Here is an 8,304-nt window from a genome sequence, read left to right as displayed (position 1 = left end):
GATCCTAACTCAAAACATCCAGGAAACACAGGACACAATGAGAAGGCCAAACCTACAGATAATAGAAGTTGATGAGAATGAAGATTTTCAACTTAAAGGGGCGGCAAATATCTTCAACATAATTATAGAAGAAAACTTCCCAAACCTAAAGAAAGAGATGCCCATGAACATACAAGAAGCCTACAGAACTCAAAATAGACTGGACCAGAAAAGAAATTCCTCCCAACACATAATAATCAGAACAACACATTCACTAAAAAAAGATAGAACATTAAATGCAGTAAGGGAGTATGGTCAAGTAACATATAAAGGCAGGCCTATCAGAATTACACCAGACTTTTCACCAGAGACTAGGAAAGCCAGAAGAGCCTTAACAGATGTTATACAGACACTAAGAGAACTCAAATGCCAGCCCAGGCTACTATACCTGGCCAAAATCTCAATAACCATAGATGGAGAAACCGATGTACTCTATTTCTCCTTCCCTGTGTAACTTGTTGACAACTTTATGAAGTATTATAACTATCTCTCCTAAAATTTAACATTTTTTTGTTTCATATTATTAATCAGTAGTTTGAAATATGTACTTATTATGGCACTACCCAATGCAGATAGAAAATATTTATAACTATTATTTTTAAACAATATTGTGTATTTATGTTTAGGTAGGCATGAAATTATTAAGACAAAGTATTCTCTCCTCATTCTAAAATCAGTTCTAGATAACAGTAAAATAGTTCCTATGATCTAGAAGTAAACACAGAAAAATAGACAACAGGAATATATTACTTTAAACCTAGATGATATATATGTACACAGTATATTTCAAATGAGTCACTAATCTTGTTGTCAGGGATCACAGATGTGTAATATGCTTGATTACTTTCTCTGCTAGTAGCATAAACAGAACTTTCTGCCACTATATAACATCAAGCCCTGAGAATTAAATTTTAGGATTGGTTATAACTTTATTTATTCATGTTCTATTACTCGAGTATGTGGTTTTTCAAAAAGGGTTGTAGTATCAAGTTTTTGACTGTAACCAAGAGTAATGCCACTTAACTATAATATTTTTAATAAACTTCCTAAATTGTGGCATTACGTAAGGGAATAACAGACATAATCCTATCCTCATGCTTACCTAAACTTGTAATCTCTAATGCTTCCTCCTCCTATTATGTTGCATGTGTTCTGTCATTCCCTCCTTCCATAAAGGCTTCATCCTTTCTTACATGCCATGTGCCACTTTGGGGTTCCGTATCTCCAAAGATACTCCAAGTTAAACATAAAATTTAAAAGTTGAAGCTAGACCAAATGTGATTACAGACACGTAGCAGTTCTCTTTATAGGCCTGAGTTAACACATTTACTATATAGTATTTTCATGTACCATATACTCTCTAGCAAATTTAGTTACAACTGATTGCATCTCCTAGATATTTTGAAAACAAAAGCAACAAAAATGACTGAGCAAGTATCACTAGATAACCATGCTATCTTTTCTACACTCAAGTGTGATATAGGTGAGTCACCAGTTAGTTCTATTTTTAGATATTTTTAGCAAATTCCACACTGATTTTATCCTGGATGTACCAACTTAAACACCCACCAGCATTAGAGCTGTACTTTATTCCCACATCGCTAATGCTTCTTGTCTTTTGTTTTCCTGATTGTACTCATTCTTCAAGGGATGAGCTAGAACTAAGTTTGGAGAAAAAAAAAGAGCACCAGAAATTTTTTTGTGGGAGCCGTAGCTAGTGTTGAATGGAGTAATGTAATAAAGGGAATTGTTTCCTCGAGGTGAGTATCCACAAAGCTAATCCTGCAACTTGTGCAAAGAAATGTCCTAAGGATTTGTCTGTTTATAGCAGAAAAACAACATATCAAATTTATGAAAAAGTATTCAAGGAAGCAGGCAAGTTCACTGAGGTGGAGATTTGATGGTGACCTCCCTTGTAGGACTGAATGTTAGAAGGTCCCTCAGGCTTTGCATATTATCTGGCTGCAAGTCTCTGTATTTGTTTCCATCTGCTGCATGAGGATACTTCTGTGATGATGAATGAGCAAGATACAGACCTGTGAGTATAGCAAAATGTCAACAGGAGTCATTTAACTGCTATAATCCTTTAGTAGAATAGTAGTATTTGGTCTTTCTCTAGATCCCTGGCATTTCTAGTTTCAGGTTCTTGGCCATTCAAGCATTGTTGAGTATGGATTCCACTTAATGATATCTGTGATTGTATATGCTTGGTATAGGGAATGGCACTATTAGGAGATGTGGTCTTGGAGTAGGTGTGTCACTATAGGTGTGGGCTTAATACCTTCATCTTAGCTGTGAGGAAGTCAGTCTTCCACTAGCAGCCTTACAGATGAAGATGTAGAACTCTCATCTGTGCCAACTCTATGCCTGCTTGGATGCTGCCATGTCCCACCTTGATGATAATGGACTGAACATCTGAACCTGTAAGCTAGCTCCAATTAAATGTTGTCCTTTATAAGGCTTGCCTTTGTCTTAGTGCTTGTTCACTGCAGTAAAACCCTAAGACAGCATCTTTAGAGCCTCTTTGTCTAAGAAAGTTAACTTTGGGTATTTTGTTTGTTTGCTTTCCTATCATACAGGTTCTTTGTGTATATTATGTTTTCTGGTTTGGGGTTTTGATTAGATAGAGTATTTGAATTTGTGTTTCTGTATCTATATATGTTTGTGTGTGTGTGTGTGTGTGGGTGGGTGTGTGTGTGTGTGTCCGTGTGTGTGCATTTGTTTATTTTCTTTGGTTGTTTTGTCCTATTCAGTTAGTTTGGTTTATTTCATTAGTATTCTTTAGATAACTATTTGTTTCCTAAAAAGTGACAGACAGTAGTAATCTGGATTAGAGGAGAAGTGGGAAAGAACTAGAAGGAGTAACTGTTAGGGGAAACTGTAATCAGAAAATACATCTCAAATATAGCTTCCCCTCCCTCCTCTTTTTGAAGTCCTTCCAAGGAGCTCAACTTCCCCACATCCATTCCTCCACTCTTTCTCTTCAGAAAAGGAGAGACCTCCCATTGATATAAAACTGTCTTGTCATAACAAATTACAGTCTAGGAACATCCTCTCCTATTAAAGCTAGAAGAGGCAGCTCAATCAGCTGAAAATGTCTCAAAAGCAGGCAACAGAGACAGGGAGAGACTGTTCTCACATTGTTAAGAGTTCCACATGAATCCCAAGCTACATAAATTTTACATATGTGCCAAGGGCCAAGGTCATTCTCATGAATGCTACCTTGTTGGCTCAGTGTCTGTGTGGCCCCAAGAACTCAGGTAAGTTGATTCTGTGAATTTTCTTGTGGTTTCCTTGACCTCCTTGACTCCAGTAAACCTTCTTCCTTTTTCACAGATTTCCTAAAGTCAAATGAATTTTTGGCTATGGTTCTTGCATATGCCTCCATCAATTGCTAGTTGAAGTCTTTCTCATGACAGTTAGGCTAGACTCCTATTAGCCAGTATAGCAGAACATTTTTAACAGTATCAAGGATGTGCTCTATTTCTTGGCATAGATCTCAAGTTGGACCAGTCATTGGTTGGCCATCCCCTCAATATTTGTTCTATCTTTACACCTGCACATCTTGTAGCAGGAGAAATTGGAGGATGAAGTTTTTATAGTAGGACTGGTGTCCCATTCCCTCCATTGAAAATCTTTCCTGGTTACAGGAGATTGACATTTCAGGTTTCATTTTACCCATTGCAAAGAGGGTTAGTTTTTGTTACCCTCAATTCACTGTCTTAGATTCTGAGGAATTTCTATTTCTGTAGGTTTCTAGCTCATTCCAGAGATGAATTCCCCCAATTCAGTTGTCTCTTCCAGTACTCCCTACCTCAATTCTTTCCCCAACATGATCCTTCTGGTTTGCATCCAAACACCAACTCTTGTCCAGTGCTATTCCCATGTCCAATGAAAATGCCTAGTCTATATTCCAATCTCAGTGAGATATCATTTTTGGCGTCTTTGGATTACAACATGGTTATCCTTTATAATCAGTACCAACTTATATGTAAATATGTACAATGTTTGCCTATGTGGGTCTAGGTTACCTCACTCATGGTGATATTTTCTTGTGCCATCTATTTTTTGTACAAATTTCAAATTGTGTTTTTAATAGCTGTGAAGTATTCCACTGTGTAAGTGTATCACATTATCTTTATTCTTTTTTTGATTGAGGGATATCTAGGTTGTTTCAAGTTTCTGGCTATTATGAATAATGTCTCTATGAACATAATTGAGTAAGTACTCTTATGGGGTAGGATGGAGTTTCCTTTTGGTATATACCTAGGAGTGTTATAGCTGTTTTTTGTTTTGTTTTTTTTTGGTTTTGTTTTTTGTTTTTTTTTTTGTTTGTTTGTTTTTGTTTATTTTTTTTTTGTTTTGATTTTTTTTGATACAACTACTCCCAATTTTCTGAGACGCCACCAAATTTATTTCCAAAGTTGTTGTACAAGTTTAAATCGTACCAGCAATGAAGGAGTCTTCCATTTCTTCCACAACCTCAACATAATGTGCTGTCCTTCCTTGACTTTTTGGATAACCTTGGTTTGGAAGACGATTTTGTTTGATATTTGAATGGCTACTCCAGCTTTTTTCTTCAGACCATTTGCTTGGAAAATTGTTTTCCAGCCTTTTACTCTGATGTGGTGCCTGTCTTTGTCCCTGAGGCAGAATGTGCTGTCATTTAAGTCTTAGATGTTAATGATTCTGATGTTTGTAAGATAAAATCTCAGAGTCATATCATTTTTCATTTACCTTATGACTAAGGATAATGAACATTTCTTTAAGTGCTTCTCAGCCATTAGATTCCTCTATCAAGAATTCTTTGCTTAGCACTGTTCCCAATTTCTAATGTATTATTTGCTTTTTTGATATTTAATTTGTTGAGTTCTTTATATATTTTGGATATCAACATTCTGTCAGATATAGAGTTGGTTAAGCCATTCTAAAAGCTGACATATTGTTCTATTGACAGTGCCCCATGCCTTACAAAATATTTTCAGTTTAATGAGGTTTCATTTATTAATTGTTGATCTTAGTGGCTGAACTACTAGAGTTCTGTTTCGGAAGTCATCTCCTGTGCCAAAGATTTCAAGGTTATTCTCCACTTCCTCTTTTATCAGACTTAGTATATCAGGGTTTCTTGATCAGATCTTTGATTCATTTAGACTTGACTTTTGTGAAGGGTAATAGATATGGATCTACTTGTAGTATTCTACAAGCAGATATCCAATACTAACAGCATCATTTGTTGAAAATGTTTCATCTATTCCATTGTATAGTTTTGGTGTCTTGTTAAAATCAAGTGTTCATAAGTATGGATTCACTTCTGTGTCTTCACATCATTTTATTGATCAACCTATCTGTATTTATGCCAATACCATGCAGTCTTTATCGCTTCTTCTCTGTAGTACAGCTTGAAACTAGGGATAGGGAACTGGGGGAAGCCAACAGAAAGTTCCAGATTCCAGGACACAAGAGGATCACAGGACCCTACGGGGATGACATTAGGTGAAATCCCCAACAAAGGGGAGAGAGTATCTGTAGAAACCATATCCAGAGGTTAGGAATTGGGTCTGGTTGAAAGATGGGTGCCATACCATTTTCAAAAATTTTAACCCAAAATTGTTCATGTTGAAAGGAAATACAGGGACAAAGAGTGAGGCAGAGTCTGAAGGAAAAGCCATCCAGAGACTGCCCCACATGGGGATATATCCCATATGCAGCCACCAAGCCCAGGCACTATTGCAGATGCTAACAAATGCTTGCTGAGAGGAGCCTGATAAGGATGTTTCCTGAGAGACTTTGCCAAATTCTTACCGACACAGATGTGGATGCTTGCAGTCAACCATCAGAATGAGCTTTGGGACCCCAATGTAGAGGTTATGGGAAGGACTGAAGGAGCTGAAGAGGTTTGCAATATCATAGGAAAAACAACAATATCAACCAACCAGACTCCTCAAAGCTCCCAGGAACTAAAGCTCCAACCAAAGAAAACACATGGAGGGACCCATGGCTCCAGCTGCACATGTAGCAGAGGATGGCCTTATCTGGCATCAATAGGAAGAGAGACTGTTTTTAGGAAGTATACTGTTTATTTTCAGTTTATTTTGTGTCATGTCACTTATGTATACTACTGTGTCTGAATAGCAATAGTTTGACTTTTTCCTTTTCAATTTGTATACCTTGATCTTCTTCCTTTCCTTATTGTTGTTGCTAAAACCTCAGGTGCTACACAGAATAGATACAGAGAATATATACTTTTACCATATTATTGCTTTTTAGGGAATATTTTTTTTCACTCCTTTAACTTTGATATTGGGTGTCAGCTTTCAATGTATTGGCTTTATTATGTTCAAACTTGTGACATGTATCCCTCATCTCTTTAAGAATTTATCATCAAGGAGTGTTGGATTTTGTTGGAGTCTTCTTCAACATTGACTATGATCATTTTGCGGTATTTTTTCCTTTTAGTTTGCTTACATGGTAGATTACAGTGAAAGAGTTTGGTATGTTGATCCATCCCTGGATATGTAAAATGAACTCTACTTCATCATAGGGGTGATATTTTTCATATATCTTTGAATTCTGTTTACAAGTATTTTATTGAGTATTTTTAAATCGATGTTTATGAGGGCAATTGGTCCGAAATTCTCTTTCTTTGTTGAGTCTTTGTGGGACTTAAGTCTCACATTGACTGTATTCCCATAAAGTAAATTTTGTCAACTTTCCTTCTGTTTTTATCTAGTGAAATATTTTGTGTATCAGTATTAGCACCTTTATCAAAGTATGGTATAATCCTGCTCTAAAACCATCTGACCTTGTAGGTTTTGTTTGGGAGATATAAAATGACAGGTTATATTTCCTTTGGCTATAGGACTATTCAAGTTGATCTTGATTCAGCTTTACCAAATTGTATCTATTGAGAAAATTGTCCTTTTTATTTTTTCTATTTTGGTTTTCCATGTTTCTGGAGTACAGGTTTTTGATGTGAAACCCAATGATCTCGGTGTCTGTTGTTATGTCTTCCTCTTCATTTCTAATTTTGTTAATTTGTATGCTTTCGCTGTCTTTCTTTTAGTTAGTTTTGAAAAAAGTTTTGTCCATCCTGATGATTTCCTCAAAGAACCAAATATTTGTTGCCTGATTCCTTGTCTTGTTCTCTTTGATTTTTTTATTATTTTGAGTTTGATTATTACCTGCTGCCTATTTATCTTTGGTGGCTGTGCTTCTACTTGAACTTAGCTCTCTGACATGCTGTTAATTGGTGAGTATGAGATCTCTACAATTTCTTATGAAGACACTCATAACTATGAACCTTCATCTTAGCTCTGTTTTCATTGTACCCCATTTACTTGGAATTTTGTGCAATTCATTGAATTCTAGAAAATCTTTAATTCCTCTTTTTTTTTTAAAATTTCCTTCTAATGGTTGAAAGCTGATGGCTTCTGGAAGCTTAAAACTTTCTGGCTTATTTTGTGGTTAAATTTGCCCACCTTTGATGATTAATACCTGTGGTTTAATAGTGGAGTATTGAGTTAGGACACAGTGCCTTCCCTGCTCAGTGCTAAAAGTTCTTTAACCTTGTGTAGCCAGAGAAATTCACATTCACAAGAAAAAGTACTCACTTCAAAAGAAGGCTTTAGACTTTATTTCTAGGAGAGAGAGAAAAGGGGGAACCTATTTCCTATTGTATTCAATTCTTACACTTTCTCAGGATACATGATCGTATGGTATTCCAAGCTTCTATTTTATAAAAGGTACTAGCAAGTTCACAACATTAATACAAGTCAATAAATCAAATAAGGAATGTCAGGAAGAATGTTACCTGCAAGTCCATTGTGATTGGTTATTAATTATATATTCATTAGCTGCTAGTAACTCCACAAGTTCATACAAGTTTTAACTAAATTTTATGTCAAGGGGGTCAATCATCTGCCTAGTGTCTCATTCCTTTTGAAGTTTTGTTCCGATAAATCTAGTCAATATTTTATCTTTTGTCTTTGAACGTCCTAGAAATTGTTCATTCTCAGTTTGTGAAAATACTTATCAGATAATGCATTCACATCTATCATAGAAGGAATAGTTTCTCTGATTATAAATTTGTTATAAGCCTGCATTTTATCCTAATGCAATTAGTCTGTGACACAAGAAGTCTTACAGAACTTCAACTGCAGCTTTTCAATAAAGAGCTCAAAATTACTTATGTACATTTAGTAATTCTATAAAATTATATAAAGTAGTAAGAAATCATTAATTTATTTACATAGCATTACTACAAGA

This window comes from Mus musculus, chromosome Y (genome assembly GCF_000001635.26).
Source record: "Mus musculus strain C57BL/6J chromosome Y, GRCm38.p6 C57BL/6J".
Lineage (NCBI taxonomy): Eukaryota > Metazoa > Chordata > Mammalia > Rodentia > Muridae > Mus > Mus musculus.
This window is presented reverse-complemented; position numbering follows the sequence as displayed.